The following is a 20,421-nucleotide window of genomic DNA, read 5'->3' on the forward strand; positions in this document are numbered from 1 at the left end:
AAAGTAAATATGCAGTACAAGGGGATATCCCGGAATACCGTTCTGTAGTCCCAAAGTAAATATGCAGCTCAACCAATAGAAATAACAGTTACAGCAAGAAAACCTACAATTTAGGCTAAGTTCAAGTCAAGGAAAAACAAGAATTTCACTAAACATGCTGCACAGAGTTCAGATAGGCGCAGTTAAGACACGTAGGCATGCTATTCTAAACTAAACAGGATAGTTACATATACTAGTATAGCTTAAATAAGGATAAACAAGTTATTACTTAGTAAAAAACATAGTATTACAACAAATAGCCTGTGTACGTAATTGTCACCTCACGTACACGGTGCCCAGATATCAAAACAGTACTACATCCTAAGGGGAGTTCCCCCAAACAAGGTTAGGCAAGCCACTTACCTCGAACCAAGCTCAATCAATCAGTCACAATACCTTTGTCACGAATATCCGGCTCCGAGTGGCCCAAATCTAGCTAAAATCAATTACATAACATAAAACCTACAAGGAACTAATCTAGCTAATGAAATAAAAAATAAAGCAAGAAATTGGAAAATCGCCCTAAAAAGCCTCCCCGGGCCCATGTTTCGGAATCGGGTAAAAGTCACAAATTATGAAAAACCATTCCCTCATGAGTTCAGTCGTACCAAAACTACTCAAATTCGATACCAAAATCTCGATGAAAACCCCAAAATTCGGCCTAAGAACTTTTCTCAATTTTCCCAATTTTCACCCCAAATCCGAAATTAAATGATAAAATTAATGATAGATTAGTGGAATATAACCCAAATCAAGTGTAGAATCATTACCCAATTGATAATTCTGAAAATTCCTCAAAATCTTGTCCAAATCCGAGCTCCCAAACTCAAGTTTTGATAAAAATGGCCAAACCCTCATTTCTGAAGTGTTTAATACTGCCTAGTGATTCCTTAATCGCGATCGTGGAAATAGCCTCGCGATCGCGAAGCTCAACTTTGCTTCCCCAAAAATTAACCCTAAGCGAACGCGTAAAACACTACGCGAACGCGATGCTCTGACTCTCATGCTTACGCGATCGCGAACAACCCAACACGTTCGCAATGAGCAAAGCGCTTGGCCCAGCTTTGGTCCACTTAACACTACGCGAACACAACCTTGGCTCTGCGTTTGCGAAGCACCACCTCACACCACTACGCGTTAGCATGCCCATGTCCGCAAATGTGAAGAACAATTCCATCTTCTTGCCCAGCTAGCTTACGCGATCGCGGATCACCCCACGCGATCGCATATAAGGAAACCAGAACTCAGACACCAGAAAACTTCAGCAACCTCCTAAGTCCAAAAATCGATCCGTCGGGCATCCGAAACACACTCGAGGCCCCCGAGACCTCAACCAAACATACCAACCAGTCCTAAATAACCATACAAACTTAGTCGAGCCCTCAAATCACATCAAACAATGCTAAAATCACGAATCACCCTCCAAATCAAACTTAAAGAACTTGAAACTACAAATTTCCACAACCGATGCCAAAACCTATCAAATCTCGTCCAAATGATCCCAAATTTTGCACACAAGTCATATTCAGCATTATGGACCTACTCTAACTTTCGGAATTGGAATCTGAATCTGATATAAAAAAGTCCACTGCCGGTCAAAATCTTCAAATATTTGACTTTCGCCATTTCAAGCCTAAATAAGCTACATACCTCTAAAATACAATTCGGACATGCTTCTAAGCCTGAAATCACCCAACAAAGCTAATGGAATTGACGGAACTTCATTTTGAAGTTGTCTTCACATAGTTCCGACTACAGTCCAAATCCTATGACTTAAGCCTCCGTTTAGGGACTAAGTGTCCCAAAACACTCCAAAAAACAAAACGAAACCTCCCGGCAAGTCATAATAATAGAAATATGTACGGGGAAATAGTTAATAGGGGATTGACACTATAACTCTCAAAATGACCGGCCGAGTCATTACAATACCAACTTGAATCAACTTATGAACTTCAAATTTATTAATTAGCTCCGAACTCATCAAATCATACTTAAACAACTCAGAATGATACCAAATTTTGCGTACAAATCATAAATCACCATACAGAACTATTCTAGTTTTGGAATCCCAAACAGACCTTGATAACACCAAAGTCTACTCCTAACCAAATTTAAAGAACTAGAAATCTTCAATGAACCAACTTTCCATATTAAGCGTCGAAACGCTCCCGGATCACCCGAAACGCAATCAGAACACACGCCCAAGTACAAAATCATCATACAAACCTATTGGAATTATCAAATTACGGTTCCAATGTCGTATACTCAAAAGTTGACTCAAGTCAAACTTGGCCATCTTTGGCCACTATTGGGGAACTAAGTGTTCCGGTTCCAACCCGAACCTTTCCAAACCTGAACCAACCATCCTCGCAAGCCATAAAACAGTAAGAGCACATACAAGAAGTCTTAATTAGGGGAACAGAGATCTAGAAAAAAAATGACCGATCAGGACGTTACACCACTTTTAATGTTCATTTCTTTCGAAACAATTATATTTATTTCAGACTTTGCTTGTAGACTTCTCATTGCTCGTGTACTCATTGTTGATACACAATTTTTTCCTATATGTTTTGAATATGCATAAAAGCCTTCAAAGTAGCATATATATATGCATACATAAGCATGCCCAAGGTTTTTATTATTTTCCCCATAATTTTAAGGGTTTAAGTTGATTTATTTTCTCCCTTTTTATCCATAAAATCCAAATAATTATTTTCGAATTTATTGTTTCAATAATTCATTTATTGGATTTCTATATTTATGCCAAAATATGGCTAATGTAATTTTTATGTGTTTTCACAATTAAGTTTAGTATTTTTAAAAGGTAAATTGCATATAATTGCAATGTTAGCCTATTTTTAGATATAATTATGTTTATATGCATAAAATTGGATCCTATATTTTTAAATTGTTAATTATGTATTTTAAATAATTTTGGTACCTTAATTTATTTTTTCAAAAATTACCTACTATTTTTTATAAATTAAATAGTGAAAATTGGCTATTTAAATAACAACCAAATTTGACTTTCAGTTATAGCCAAAATTGGACCCCTTTCCAGCTCAATTTCACACCCAAATCACCTGACCCATACCCTATTAATCCTTACCCAGACCCGAAACCCACCTACTTATTTTAATACTGACCGTTGATCTCCCAGATCAACGGTCCAAGTAATTCCTTTCCTTTTTAATTTTCAAACGACCCCCAACCCTAAGTCACTTCTCTAAAGGCGCCGCCTTCATATGCTCTCTGATCTCCACTCTTCTCTCAAACCTAACCTTAGACTCCTCCACTCACCTCCTTCTCCGGTCATCTCCGACGACTATCTCTCAAACCCCAAGCCTTCAATGGTCACTCTCCTCACCTTGCTCATCATCTCTAAGGCATTCAAGGGTCCTGGGCCATGCCGATTCGGACCTAGGGTTCCTGATTCTGTTGTTCGAGGCTTCTCTGGTGTGATTTTGGGCAAAATCACACCATATGTGTTACAATTTATGAAGTTACAACAGGTTCTTTCGATTTCTACCTAGGTTTCCTTTTGAAACCCCATCTCTTTTCTGGATCTCTCAGATCTGTGTTATTTTCATGCTTTAAACTTGTTTTCTTCTATGATTTGCTTATTTTCGAGCTTTCTTCTGAAAGATCCTCTAGTCTAAACCGTTCTTACTTTCTTTGAAAATTAGGGTTTTCTCGGAGTTCTTTCTATACCGGTTTCAACTGATTTCTTTATGATTAAACCTTTTTCCCTCGTTTATATTGACCGATTCTATGTTCCTAATGCTTTTTAACTCAACTCTATTAAAAGCCCTAATTTTTAAAGGATTTTCTTTACTTATTTCTGTGAGTTAGCATGATTTTCTTTACTTGTTTCTGTGTGTTAGCCTGCTTTTCTTTACTTGTTTCTGTATGTTCGCCTGATTTTCTTACTCTGTTTCTATGTGCGAGCATGATTTTCTTCATTTTGGTTCCATATGTTAGCATTATTCTCTTTCCCTAGGCTCCGTGTGTTAGCATAACTTTCTTTGCCTTGGTCTTGTTAATTTCTCGTGGTCACCATGCTTCGAATATGTCCTGCTAAATCTCTAGCCTACTTATATCACCTCTATATATCTTTGCTTGCTCATCTCTTATTTCTTTCTGCCTATATAATTGACCTTTTTTTTTGCTACTTCTGTTCATTCGTCTCTATTTATATGTTGAAACACGCAGAATCATGACCCCTTATGATTGATTCTGATTTTCATTAACTGTTGGTAATTAAAAGATTTTCCTTCAAGGCCCTAGAATTCTACTCGTCTGTTTGAATTCACTAATTTTATTACCTTATTTACTATGATACTTGGTTTTACTTAGTCTTTCCTTAATTGGGTCTTTCTGAATTTGGTCCTAATCGACTACTTTATGCCTAATGGACTCTAGCTCCTTTCCTTGTTAAATTATGCACTGATTCCTCCTTTCCCCCTTATATGGTACTGAATCTTTTCGTTTGACCTTAATTCCCCTAACTCAAGGAAGTACTTCCTTGATTCTCTAAGTGATTGATTCTGAGTTCTTAAATTAGTATACTGCTATGTTTTTTTACCTTATTCCACTACCTACTTTCAACTATAAATACCCTAAGTCTTTCACAAATGACACACACCTGGCTTCCAAAAAACCCCTCTCTTATTAAAATCTCTGCGTTATTCTATTACTATTAGCCGGCTGCAAGCCAAGGCTAATCATCTGTGCTCTTTGGTTCTTTCATTCTGCTTACTTCTATCTTCACTGGTATGTCCTAGTTTAATTTACAGCCACAACAACAACATGTTTCTTTTCTTGTTTCAGTTTCTTTTATTTCCAACATACTTTTACTTATGGATTTTTTGTGGAGTTTGTAGTTAAACATGCTAGTATAACTCCCATCCCTTTAAGCTCATGTATTCCCTTGTGTTATTCAAGCATGTCTGGACAATTGTTTTCCTTTACCTACTGTGCATTTACCATTATGTGAATCCCAAATCCCTATTCCCCTCTAAGTGTTTATGTTCCTCATGACTGGTTTGTGATTATGCCAATGTCAAGCTATCTATGAGCATGTCCTACTAGTCCTAATAATCCTACTGGGGTCATGTGCCTATAGGCAATGTCTGTGTATCCACAAACCCCTTAACTCCTGTGTGATTACTAAATACATTTAGATTCTGTGAACTTGCTGTGCGTGGTCTTATATTGAAGTGTTTGAACTATGTTTACTACTCCAACCTCTTTCAAACAACCTCTATTGCTTTACTAATTGCTTTCAAAACAGACCTTTAAGTCCAGTCTTTAATAAACTTCTTTCAAACATGTGTCCTGCACTTTCACTCTACTCTTAGTTAATAAGTTCTGCCCCCTCGAGTATGTGTACTGCCTTGGGATCCTCTTGAGAACCCTTGGAACTCTGGCATACTGAGGCTGGCTTTCCACACTGCACTGGTTCAATGCTTGGCTACCAAGTCTAGGTGTAAGCATTGCCCGGGGTCCTTGATACCCTTAGGGAACTTTGATACACCTAGACCCTGATTTGTCTGTGGAAATGAGGTTTGAAAGACCATTGGAGGCTTTGGGAAACTTGGGCCTGATTGCAGGCTCCCTATAGAATAGCTTCTTAGTTTTCTATTTCATTTATGTAATTTATTTGTTGGCCTGTAATATTTTGTAAACAGATATTCGGGGTAATTTAGTAAAAGGGGTGGGTAGATGTATACTTTGTGGGGTAATATGGGTAGAAATCCTGCTCTTAGGATTTTACTTTCAAATCTGCCTGCTTTACTCAATAGAAAACATGTTCATAGGGTGTGACTCTTGTTGAATCAGATTTCATTTTGCATAATAGACATCATGTCTATAAGTTTTCACTTTTAATGTCGCTTGTATCAGATATAAACCGTGTTCATAAATCCTGCATTTGTCATGTTAGAAACCATGTTTCTAGGTTCCAAGCCATCCTATTTTAAATCAATTCAAGTCTAGATACAATGCCTATAGAACATAATTCCGATTCAATAAGTTACTTCAAATTGCCTAAAACCAGTAACACGCCTAGATACCATGCCTATAGGGACTTCTACTCGCAACTATGTCTGATAATCTAATTAGCCTAATGAGTCGATTTTATCTCACCTAGTTTACTTCTTAAAACTGGCCTTGTCAAGCGATAACTCTCTAAAGCCGGTCCTTTCATAATTGCTTGAATCCCGTTAGATATTCTGCCTATAGGTATTGAAAGGTTCTATTTCGAAAACTTGTCTATTTCTGCATTAACATAGACAAAGTTCTGCATATAGGCAAGCCTTAGGGCATTTTCAAAACTTGCATTTATCTGAAGCTGTTTCTGTCATTCGACGTCTCTGAATTCTAATAAGCTTTTAAAGAGAAGGCCCTAGGCAGCTAATAATGTTATGACTTCTGTATCTGAAAGTGGTTTATTTCTGCATAATCACTTAGAAATCCTGCTTTATGACTTTGATTACTAAAGACCTTACTTGTGGTTGAGTCGTGCTGCATGCATGATTGTTTGTGGAGGAAACTATGAGCCTTTTACTTCTCTCATTATGTGAAAGTCCTAGATGCTTTTGACTGTCACCTTTAGAGTTTTACCTTTAAAACCTTAGGGGTACGTCTAGAACGACCTATAGGTAGAGGTCCTAACTCCCTCCGGGACTATTAAGAAGGGACGAGTAGCAGCACATAATAGGAATCAATGACCAAACACTCGCTTTGCATGACCAATAAGGGGATGGGAAGGGTAGACATGGGATATGATGACTGCACGTTAACATCACGTGTAGCCCCTCATTGAGGAGTGTTTACCGGATATTGCGTGGGGTGATCCTATAGGATAAACAACCTAGGACCCCTTCTTACCCCAAATCCTCTCCTTATTTAAAACTTTGTTTGTATAATTTGTTCAAACCTTTATTTCATTACTTGACTTGTTCAATGAACTTTACAACTTACTTGTTTATATGGACTAATTTGTAAATATAAGTTTGGTTGGGACTCATAGTTGTGGACCAAGAAGGGTGCCTAATACCTTCCCCTCGAGGTTATTTCGAGCCTTTACCCTAATCTCTGGTAATGCAAACCTACCCAAGAGTTAATTGCTCTAGGTGCCCTAACGCACTATAATCCGTTAGGTGGTGACTCTTCAAATACCCAATTCCCAAAAGGAAACGAGTCATTACACCCCGTGAATTTCGAAACCCAGACCTCCTTCCGCGAGGATGGAAAAAAGGGGGCACGACACTCATGATTCCATATTTTTGGGAGTAGATATTATCACGTAATTTATATTAGTACTGTGTTAGACTGAGTTTCTATTTCTCGTTGTATATCACTATTATGTTTTTAGCTGTTAAAATTAGTTATTTAATTGATTCACATCAGTTTGCCTAACAAGTAGATGTTAAGCTCCATCACAACCCGAGGTTGAGTTTCCGGGTCGTGACAAGTCGGGACTCCAGAAGTGCTCTCAAAACATTTTGGATCAGATTTGGAAAAAAGATATTGTCTCATGTATCCTCCACTTGTTGCGTAAAAACATATTTCATATTATTTATTAAGAAAATAAAAAAACTTAAATCATAATTGCAAAGATTGAGAGAATTACACATAAGTATAACTCCCATACATACATTGCAACTAGGTGGCCTATATTCAACTTTGCATAGTTGTAGCCGAAAAATAATAAGCTAAGAGTCAACATCCAATTCCAAAAAGATTCTCGAAATTGCTATTCAATTTTAAAAAAATTGTTTAAGCTTCTAATCTAATCTTTGAATCAGTAATTATGACTCAAATATTCATTTAACAAACCAAATCCATTTGGATGGTGAAACTTAGATTTTTAAGGCAGTCCACCATTGTTGAATAAACTTAAATATGTGGGTTTAAATTTTGAATCCGATTTTATGAGAAATTTAGAGTGGGTGTTGTTTAGACTTGTTAGAAATAGTATAAGAAGATTGTATGCAAAATATCATGACCCAAACTGATGGGCTGCAACGGGTGCCTGAATTCTACATGTCGAACATCCTTAAGCATGCGTTTAAGATATAAATAGGAATAACATATGTGAGATAAACCTATACAAAAGACATGTATATATACATGCGGAATACAGTGGGCAAGCCGACAAGGCTGCTATAGACAACTATATACCCAAAACTGGAAGCCGACAAGGTCACCTACTATCCATCTATACATAACTATCTATAGACCTTTAATAGAAAATAAAACTATACAAGGATGGGACTAGGCCACGTCATACCCATATATGTATATAAGCGTATCGTACCAAAATCAAAGCAGCTCTGGATCAAGTGGAGCACACCAACTCTCGCTGATCAAGGATCCTAAGTAGGGGGACCATCAGCTTGCTTACCTGCACCTGGGGGCATGAAACGCAGGCCCCGAGAAATAGGGCGTTAGTAAGAATAATGTACCGAGTATGTAAGGCATGAAAATCAGTACATAAGAGACATAGATGAAACATGGAATAAGGAATTCCTCCTGTAAGTCTAAATAACTTTGCAAATCCTGAAATAGTTATAATATCATGTACGTGTGTGTAAATGTCGTATCATGCATATGTATAGGTATACATAACATCATCAACTTTTTGAAGGCATCCCATCATATCATCTCGGCCACTGTGGGCAAAATCATCAACATATACCAACTGATCAGGTGGTGGTGCGTATATAACACAGTAACCTTTTCTCATATCCTATATACATATATATACGTATAAATACGCGTATATAACGCCATCTGGTCATGGGTCAATATACATGTATAAATGAATGAAATACATGAAAATATGTTGATAGTCTCAACATTCCTTTAGTATAAACTTTATCAACTGCGTATTATTCTGAGACTCATGAACAAAAGATATAATAATATGTCACATGGGGAATCAAGAACACAGAGACCCCTAGTATTTCTATGAATAGAGGTGTTTATTAAAACTGTGCGTTTGCTCGTTTCTTCTGTATAATTTGGATCATGCCAAAGAAGAAAAAAGGGATAGCCTTAACATACCTGGAGTAGGGAAAAATCCATATGATATTCTTGGAAAAGGTTGCAACGCACTCCTTTAGAACCGCAAAATTTTACGTTGCTAAGGTGCTAGAAATTCTCGCTGGAATTGATTTGGCCGCAAGAAATTTCGTTAGAAGCTTGTTAGATTAGCATATGTTTTTTTTAAATGCTTTGCGTTGGGAAGAAAGGTATATGATCTCTCAGTTTTCTTTAATAAAAGAAAGAAATATACATTCTCTTTCTTGGAAAGAAAACATGTTCAAACGCGGCTGCTGGAAAATAGGGCTAATGATGTGAAATTAGTACACTCAAAAGGTGAAAATATGGATATAGTGCCTTATCTCTCTATCTATACCTCATATAAGTTAGGCATATCTAAATGAAAACAAACTTGTATAAATGAAACCAAAAATGTCTTTACATGTTAATGTCTTACACTTTAATGTCCTTTTTTTTACCATAGATAGCCACCTAAGCTCATATGACTACTTAGTCACATGTATTAATAGTGGCTTACTGCCATGTGGGGGTAGAGGTGGGAAATTTTAAATCTTTATCCACTTATTAGGTCATTAGGTAATGTCCCATCATCCGGTAATTAATCAATTACCCGCATAATTAAGAATTGTCTCAAATTACTTAAAATCCTACTCATTATTAATATACTTTATATATCATAATATCACGATCATATGATATCTTGTATGGTACTAGTCCACAAATATCGGGTATTATAGCTCGGACCCTATTTTATCCTAAATCGACAACCTTCAACGACACTCATTTTTTTTAATTCGTGTATCCTTTATCCTTTATGGCACTTACTTATTGCTTGTTATAAATAGCATAAATACGTTAACCTCAAGATAATCTCACCCCCGAGTCTACGTCGATTAGTTGAAGATGAAACTTTAACGTAAGAAAACGCGAGATATAACATCCTTCCCCCCTTAGAAACATTCGTCCTCGAATGTTTAACTCCCCGAGATCAATATAACTTTGGCAGAGTCGCCTTTGTAACAACACTACTACCAACTCTTCCTGTAGAAACTCAATAACTCAACGCCACATAGGACCATAATTATCAATAACGACAATGGCCTCACACGACTAATGACAATAACTAACACAAGAATCCATACACGTGTCTTAAGGCTGTGACGTCTCAGTCGGACCCTTCTCTGGAGGAGGAAATAAGTAGGGATATCTAGACTTCATGTCTTCCTCAGCCTCCCAAGTCTTTTCTTCCACATTGTTTTTTTCCAATATACTTTCACCAAAGCTACGTCTTTAGTTCTCAATCTCCGAACCTTTCTGTCTAATATAGCAATGGGAGTTTCTTCATACAATAGTTGCTCTGTGACCTAAACGTCGTCAACTGACACGATTCTAGAAGGATCTCCGATACATTTACGAAGCATAAACACATGAAAGACTGGATGTATAGACTCCAAGTCCAAAGGCAAGTCTAACTCATATGCTACCTGGCCTACCTTGCGTATGATCCTATATGGTCCAATGTACCGAGGGCTAAGTTTTCCTTTCTTACCGAACCTCATAACACCTTTCATTGGTGATACCTTTAGGTTTACCCAGTCTTCAACCTGAAACTCCAAGTCTCACCGTCGATTATCTGCATAAGACTTCTGACGACTTTGAGCTACTAATAGCCTTTCCTATATGAGCTTAATTTTCTCGATTGTCTGTTGTACCAATTCTGGTCCTACTAACGTAGTTTCCCTAACATCAAACCACCCTATAGGCGACCTACACTTCCGTCCATAAAGTGATTCATATGGATCCATCTGAATATTGGAATGGTAGATATTATTATATGCGAACTCAATAAGCGGCAGATGATCATCCCAACTACCTTTGAATTCTATTACAAGCTCGTAACATATCTTCAAGTGTCTGAATAGTATGCTCAGCATGTCCATCTGTCTGGGGATGAAATGCTGTACTAAAACTTACCTGAGTCCCAATCCTTTTCGGAAGGACCTCTAGAAGTTAGCTGTAAATTGAGCTCCTCTATCCAAGATAATAGATACAGGGACACCATGCAGTCATACTATCTCCTTAATATAAAGCCTTGCATAATCCTCTGCGAAATATGTAGTCCTAATGGGCAGAAAATAGGCTGACTTTGTAAGCCTATCAACAATCACCCATGTTGAATCGAACTTACTCTAGGTACGAGGTAAGCCTACGATGAAATCCATATTGATTACTTCCCATTTCCAAGTTGGAATCTCTCTAACCTGCAATAATCTACCGGGTTTTTTGATGCTCAATCTTAACCTACCGATAGATGGTACACTGAGAAACAAACTCCGCTATATCCTTTTTCATTCCGTCCTACCAATACACTTCCTTGATATCATGATACATCTTTGTCGCTCCTGAATGGATAGAATAACGAGAATAGTGAGTTTCTCCCATAACCTGCCGACGCAATCCTGCAATATTAGGGACGCATAATCGTCCTTGATATCTGAGGACCCTATCTTCTGTAATTTCAAACGGTGTCTTCTCCTTATGAGGGTGGTATCCCTATAATGAACTAACACAGGATCCTCATACTGGCGTTCCTTTACTTCAATTACTAAAGAGGATGTTGCCGTATCCTGAATAGAAATTGCAATATCACCTAAGTTTAGTAATCGAACTCCAAGACTAGCTTGCTGATGAATCTCATGGGCTATTCCCCTCTTTTCTGGCAGTAAATATGATAGGCTACCCATAGATCTACGGCTGAGGGCATCGGCTACTATGTTCGCCTTCCCCGAATGGTATAAATATCAATATCATAGTCTTTAAGTAGCTCCAACTATCTCCTTTGACGTAAATTCAATTCCGTTTGCTAGAAGATATACTAGAGGCTCTTATGATCCACATAGATATCGATATGAATGCCATACAAGTAGTACCTCCACATCTTTAGTGCATAAATCACTGCGACTAACTCTAAATCGTGGGTCGGGTAGTTCTTCTCGTGCTTTCTTAGTTGTCTAGAAGCATAAGCTACAACCTTACCATGCTGCTTCAACATACAACCCAATCCAATGCCTGAAGCGTCACAATAGATAACGTAGCCATCGGTCCCTTCTGGGAGTGTTAGAACTAGTGCTGAAGTTAATCTGTCCTTTAATGCTTGGAAACTCCGTTCGCAAGCATCAATGCATTGAAATTTTGCTCCCTTCTGAGTCAACTTTGTCAAAGGTGCTGAAAGGGAAGAAAATCCCTCTACAAATCTCCTGTAATAGCCTGCCAAACTAAGAAAGCTACGAACCTCTGTCGGTGTTGTGGGTCTATGCCAAGTCTTTACTGCCTCAATCTTTTGTGTATCCACCCGGATGCCTTCACCCGAAATGATATGCCAAAGGAAAGCTACAGAGTTCAACCAGATTCACATTTAGAGAATTTTGCATACAAATTCCCTTTTCATAGAACTCTGAGCACAATATGCAAATGATTTGCATGCTCAGCCGTTAAACGAGAATACACCAGTATATCATCAATAAATATAATTACGAATAGATCTAAAAAGGGCCCAAACACACGGTTCATTAAATCTATGAATACTGCTAGGGTATTTGTCAAACCGAATGACATAACATAAAACTCAAAGTGCCCGTATCTGGTCCTGAAAGCTGTCTCAGGAATATCTTCCTCATTAACCCTTATCTGATGGTACTCGGACCTCAAGTCTATCTTTGAAAAACACTTGGCACCTTGCAACTGATCAAATAAATCATCAATCCTCGGGAGTGAGTACTTATTGATGATCGTCACCTTATTCAACTGTCTATAATCAATACACATCTATAAGGAACCATCTTTCTTCCTCACAAATAACACGGGTGCTCCCCACTGTGATGTACTAAGGTTTGATAAAGCCTTTTTCAAGCAAGTACTTTAGTTGTTCCTTTAACTCTTTAAGCTCTGCGGGGGCCATTCTATAGGCATGAATAGATATTGGATGAGTATCTGGTAGTAGGTCAATAGCAACCTCAATTTATCGCTCTGGCGGAAGACCTGGAAGCTCATCGGGAAACTCATTAACCACAAGGATTGAATGAATGGTTGGTGACTCTACTTCCACCATCCTGAACCCAAACTAAGTGATAAATACAACCCTTTATGATCATCTTCCTTGCCTTGAGATAGGAAATAAATCTACCTCTCGGTGATGCCATATTACCTTTCCACTCCAAAACAGGCTCCCCTGGAAATTGAAATCAATCCATACCCATTATAACATCAAATTCTACCATGTCTAACTCGATTAGGTCCGCTATGGTAGATCGACTATGAACTACTATTATACAACTCCTATATACTCGCTTATCTATCACTGAGTCCCCAATAGGTGTAGACACCTCAAAAGGTTTAACAAATTCAGGTTTTATTCCAAACTTACTAGCAACTAACTGAGTAACATATAATAAGGTGGAACCTAGGTCAATCAGTGCATATATATCATATGAGGAGACCGATAATATACCTGTAACAACATCAGGTGATGACTCTTGATCCTGTCGTCCTGCCAATGCATAAATGTGGTTATGAGGACGCTCGAGCTAGATTCTCCTTCTCTGCCTCTACCACGACTCATTAGTGCTTGTGAACCTTGCCCAGTGGGGTGTACTGATGATGACAAACCAGTTACAGAACCTACTTGCGGAGGTATGCTTGCATCACCTCTCGTCGGACAATCCCTCATAACGTGGCCCAGATAACCACAAGTATAACAAACACCTAATCCCATACGACACTGCCCGACATACTGCTTACCACATTGAGTACATCATGGCAAGGGCGACCTCATCTGATTTGACTCACCCATATACTGAGAATCTGAGACCTTGGAATTCTGACCAAGCCCTGAATATATGAAATGATCAAATCTCTTACCGCAAAACTGGGGGGGGGGTGCGCTAGCTGATGGCTAGGCTAGATACCTCGGGTATTGTTGTCTCTGACCACCTCAAAACTCACCAGAAGGATCCGAAGACCTCACTTTCATATTTTGGGCCCTATTATGCTCACGATCGGCCCTCTGTTTTTGCTTACACTCATTTACACCCTGAGTATATGCTTGAATACAAGAAATATCCATGTATGGCTGAAGTGAGACCGACATAAATTATTAAGCAAGTGCGGCTCTAATCCCATCACGAACCGATGAACCCAATCCTCCATCTTAGATACAATAGTGGGAACATACCTAGCCAACGAATCAAACTAAAGATTGTACTCCCGAATATTCATGTTACCCTGCCGAAGGGTCAAGAACCTATCAACTCTGGCCCATCTAAGCTCTGGTGGCAGATAATGATGAAGAAAATATTTTGTAAACTCCTGCCATACTGTTTGAGGGGCATCCTCACCACTAGACAATTCCCAAGACTCGTACAATTAACTGCAACATCTCAGAATTTATAGGAAGCTAGATCAACTGACTCAGTCGTATTGGTCCTCATTAACCTTAACGTCCCCTGCATTCTATCAATAAATACTTGAGGGTCCTCGTATGGATCTACACCAGTGAATACCGGAGGGTCTAAATTAATAAAGTCACGAACCCTCGCATTGATGGACCTATCTGCATGACCAATACCTACTTTATGATACCGAGCTTGTGTGGCTACTAATTGAGTTAATAGCTGAATAACATCTCTTATCTCCTGACCTGGTGTAACTGGTTGAGGGGCTGAACATACGGGGGCATGCGCTGGAGCTGGTGCCCCTCGAAGCTCTTCTGGAAAAGGCGGGGTATGTGAAGTCTGAGATGGAATCTCACTATGAGACTCTCCCCAAGCCCTGATAACTCGTGGCACTCGACTAGTAGTCTCTCCAGCCACGGACTTTCATCGCTGAAAATGTAACATATTGTTAGGAACATGAATTCTTATATCGCACGATCTGAGATAAAAAGAGAGGATAAGATCCTATATGTGTGACGACCTGGTCGGTCGTCTTAAGAATTAATGCCCTGATCCCCTATTAACTACTTCCCCGAGTTTATTTCTGCTATTTTGATTTGTTTGGATATTCGGTTTTAAGTTTCGGAGAGTTTTGGGATACTTAGTCCCTATATGAGAGCTTAAGTGTTGGAAAGTTGACCGTAGTCGAAACAGTGTGAAGACGGCCTCGGAATGGAAATTAGATGGTTCCGTTAGCTCCGTTGGGTGATTTTGGGGTTAGGAGCATGTTCGTATTGTGTTTTGGAGGTCCGTAACTAATTTAGGCTTGAAATGCCGAAAGTTGAATTTTGGAAGTTTCCGGTTCGATAGTGAGATTTTGATCCAAGGGTCAGAATGGAATTCTGAGAGTTTTAGTAGTTCTGTTATATTATTTGGGATGTGTGTGCAAAATTTCAGGTCATTCGGACGAGGTTTGGTAGACTTTTTGATCGAAAGTGTGTTTTTAGAGATTTTGGAATTTTTAAGTTTGAATCCAATGAAAAGGAGGTGTTTTGAACGTTCTGAAGGTTGGAACAAGTTTGAATAATGTTTTAGGATTGGTTGACCAGTTTGGTTGAGGTCCCGAGGGCCTCGGGTGTGTTTCGGATGCTCAACGGGTCATTTTGGAACTTGTGGAATTGCAGAAAAAATCTGGTATCTGGTTTCCTTCATCGCGTTCGCGGCCTTCCCTCCGCGTTCACGTAGTGTATTTTGAGAGGGGGTCTAATTTGTTCTTCGCGATTGCATGATTTGGCTCGCGATCGCGGAAGTGTGCCCCTTCCTCCTTCGCGTTTGCATTCCCCCTTCCGCGTTCGCATAGTAGAATTAGGAGCCGGTGGCTCAGTGATCTTTTTCCCTTCGCGTTGGCATGGTCTCTTCTGCGAACGCGTAAGCCTGCCCTTTTCCTCTTCTGCGTTTGTGTACATCCTGTCGCATTCACGTAGGTCAGTTCAAGGACTCTCAATTTTCCTCTTCGCGATCACACACCATTTCTCGTGATCGCGATGAACAATACCTAGGCAGATTCATTAAAACCCCAATTCGAGGGTTTAAGCCTATTTTCACATTTTCGAATTTGGGAGATCGGGAGGGGCGATTTTTGAAGAGTTTTGCACCTGGGTAACTTGGGTAAGTGATCTCTACCCAATTTAGATTAATTTCCATGATTCCTAACTTAAATCTAGTCTTAAATTTCGAATATTGTTGGAGAATTTGGGGGAAAAATTAGATAAATTTCATAGGCCGAATTATTGAGTTTTGATTGAGTCTTTGACATCCGATTTGACAGATTCTTATATGGTTAGAGTCATGAGTGAATGAGTTTCCGGAATATATAATTTTTACCCGATTCCGAGACGTGGGCCCGAGGGGCGTTTTGGTCATTTTACACAATTTCGCGTATTAGCTTAGAATTTAATTGTAGAATCAGTTACTTGTAGTGTTACTTACATGATGCAAATGAATTGAATAGATTTGGGCCATTTGGAGTCGAGTACTCGTGGCAAAGACGTGATGTCAGGTCGATTTTGAGCTGGTTCGAGGTAAGTGACTTGTCTAACCTTGTGTGGGGGACCTTCCCCTTAGGATTGGTATATTTGTTAATTGAAATGCCTTGTACGTGAGGTGATGAGTCCGTACTTGTGCTAATTATTGGAAATCCGGTTTTCTTTAAGTAATTACTAGTATGTTTCCTTTCCTGTTTCTATTACTTGCACTATTAAGCCTGTTGTTAGCTTAGGAAAGCATGTCTAAGTGACTTAATTGCTTTATTTGATTCAACATGCCTTGAATTCTGTGCAACATGCTAGGCTAGAATCACTTATTTGCCTTAATATGAAATTTTGCCATTTCCGTATATCTTCCTACTACTGCTGTGTATTTATTTTGGGATTACGGATGTGGGATTCCGGTAGCTTCCCCCTTGTCTGTTTACTTTAAGACTACAAGTTAGATTCCCGGTAGATCCCCCTACACATTTTCTTTGGGACTACAGGTTAGATTCTCGGTAAATCCCCCCTGCACAGTTATATGGAACTACAGGAATGCACCCAGTAGATTCCCCCAATACTGGGTTTGTACATTTGGGATTACGAAACAGGATTCCGGTAGATCCCCGTGCACTATGAGTTGGACTACGGGATGGGATCCCAGGAGATCCACTAGACATGTACAGATGGGACTACAGGACGGTATCCTAGGAGATCCTCGATTGTTATTGTTGGTGCTGAGCTGTATTTCCTTTCCATGTTTCCCTTGTTTTTCTATAGTTGTTGCTGCCCTGTACATTCTGTATTATTTTACTATGGTACTTATTTATATTGTTCTGTTCTTTACTATTGATCTTTATATATTATTTAACCTCAGTAGGGCCCTACCTTCCTCGTCACTACCCAACCGAGGTTAGGCTTGACATTTACTGAGTACTGCTGTGGTGTACTCATGCCTCTTCTGCGTATGTTTTCATGTGCAGATCCAGGTACCACTACTCAGGCCTACCATCCTTGAGGAGGCAACTGCTCTAGAGACTTCGAAGTACATCTGCCATGTCCACAGACCAAGAAGTCCCTTTCTATTCCTGCTTTTAGTATTTAGCCCTTCTGTATTTTTCTGTTTTTATTAGACATTCCGGAGTTAGAGTTATGTAGTGTTTTTCTTAGCTTGTGATTCGTGGGTTTCCGGGTCTTGGATTTATGTATTGGTACTGAGAGTTAAACATGGTGTAAGCCGAGTGACACATTTAACCACTGTTACTATTTTATTTCTGTTTTAAATTGTTTACTTCCGCAAAATTTTGGTTTTTCTTCTGCAAATTCGGTTTACCTAGTCGTAGAGACTAGGTGCTGTCACAATAGTTCACGGAGGGCGAACCGGGGTCATGACAATATGTCCTGTTGCCTCTTGTCTATAAGTGTGGTGCACAACACACCCATAAACAAGACTCTACTAGACACGGTCTGTAGACAACCTTAGGACATAACTGCTTTGATACTACTTTTATCACGACCCAAACAAATGGGCCGCGACAGGTGCTCGAATCGTACATGTCGAACATCCTTAAGCATGCGTTTAAAATATAAACAGGAATAATATACGTGAGGGAAACCTATCCAAAAGACACATGTACATATACATACGGAATACAGTGGGCGAGCCGGCAAGGCTGCTATAGACAACTATATACCCAAAACTGGAAGCCGACAAGGCCACCTACTATCCAACTATATATAACTGTCTACATACCTCTAATTGAAAATACAACTGTACAAGGACGAGACTGAGCCACGTCATACCCATATATGTATATAAGCGTATCGTACCAAAATCAAAGCAGCTCCGGATCAAGTGGAGCACGCCAACTCTCGGTGATCAAGGATCCTAAGCAGGGGGACCGTCAACTTGCCTACCTGCAACTGCGGGCATAAAACGTAGGCCTCAGGAAATAGAGCGTCAGTACGAATAATGTACTGAGTATGTAAGGCATAAAAATCAGTACATAAGAGACATAGATGAAACATGGAATAAGGAATTCCGCCCGTAAGTCTAAATAACTTTGCAAATCCTGAAATAGTTATAATATCATGCACGTGCGTATAAATGTCGTGTCGTGCATAGGTATAGGTGTATATAACATCATCAAGCCTCCGAGGGCATTCCATCATATCATCTCGGCAACTGTGGAAACAATCATCAACATATACCAACTGATCAGGTGGTGGTGCGTATATAACGCCGTAACCTTTTCCCGTATCCTATATACATATATATACGTATAAATACGCGTATATAATGCCATCTGGTCATGAGTAAATGTACATGTATAAATGAATGAAATGCATGAAAATATATTGATAATCTCAACATTCCTTTAGGATAAACTTTATCAACTGCATATTATTTTGAGACCCATGAACACAAGATATAATAATATGTCACATGAGGAATCAAGAACACAGAGACCCCTAGTATTTCTATGAATAGAGTTGTTTATGAAAACTGTGCGTTTGCTCATTTCTTCTGTATAATTTGGATCACGCCAAAGAAGAAAGAAGGAATAGCCTTAACATACCCGGAGTAGGGAAAAATTTGTATGATATTCTTGGGAAAGGTTGCACCGTACTCCTTTAGAACCGCAAAATTTTATGTTGCTAAGGTGCTAATAATTCTCGCTGGAATTGATTTGGTTACAAGAATTTTTGTTGGAAGCTTGTTGGATTAGCGCCTGTTTTTTTGAAATGCTTTGAATTGGGAAGAAAGGTATATGATCTCTCACTTTTCTTTAATAAAAGAAAGAAATATACATTCTCTTTCTTGGAAAGAAAACATGTTCAAACGTGGCTGCTGGAAAATAAGGCTAATGATGTGAAAATAGTACACTCAGAAGGTAAAAATATGGATATAGTGCCTTATCTCTCTATCTATACAACATGTAAGTTAGGCATATCCAAATGAAACCAAACTTGTATAAATGAAACCAAGAATGTCTTTACATGTTAATGTCTTACGCGTTAATGTCCTTTTTTACCTTAGATAGCCACCTAAGCTCATATGACTATTTAGTCATATGTATTAATAGTGGATTACTGCCACATGGGGGTGGGGCCTGGAAATTTTAAATCTTTATCCACTTATTAGGTAATTAGGTAATTAGGTAATGTTTCGTCACTCGATAATTAACCAATTACCCGCATAATTAAGAATTGTTTCAAATTACTTAAAATTCTACTCATTTTTAATATACTTTATATATTTTAATATCACGGTCATATAGTACCCTGTATGGTACTAGTCCATATATATCAGGTTTTATAGCTCAGACCGTATTTTATTCCAAATCAATAACCTTCAACGAAACTTATTTTCTTTAATTCGTGTACTCTTTATCCTTCATGGAGCTTACTTATCGCTTGTTATAAATAGCATAAATACGTTAAACTCAAGATAATCTCATCCCCAAGTCTACGTTGATTAGTTGAAGACAAAACTTTAACGTATAAAAACGCGAGATGATAGCAAAATTTGAAATCATTTAATCGAGATTTGGATTAGTTTCGAACAAGAATTGCAACTACAAATCGTGAAAGAAATTCATCACAAACACTTGTATAAAGATGTATAAAAGTATATAATGGTGTATAAGAGGTGTTTATACACCCATATACACTATTATAAAAAAATTGACTTCGTCTTCTTCCTTAAGCCTCTTCTGAAATTTAACTTAAATCTAGCTCATATCTACTGCAAATCACTTCATATTTAAGTTTTGAACTCCTCTTGATGTTTTCAATCAATTGGAACAGAACTCAATCCAATCAACTAAAAAGCTCTAAAGACCTATATCTAA

This window comes from Nicotiana sylvestris, chromosome 7 (genome assembly GCF_000393655.2).
Source record: "Nicotiana sylvestris chromosome 7, ASM39365v2, whole genome shotgun sequence".
Classification (NCBI taxonomy): Eukaryota; Viridiplantae; Streptophyta; class Magnoliopsida; order Solanales; family Solanaceae; genus Nicotiana; species Nicotiana sylvestris.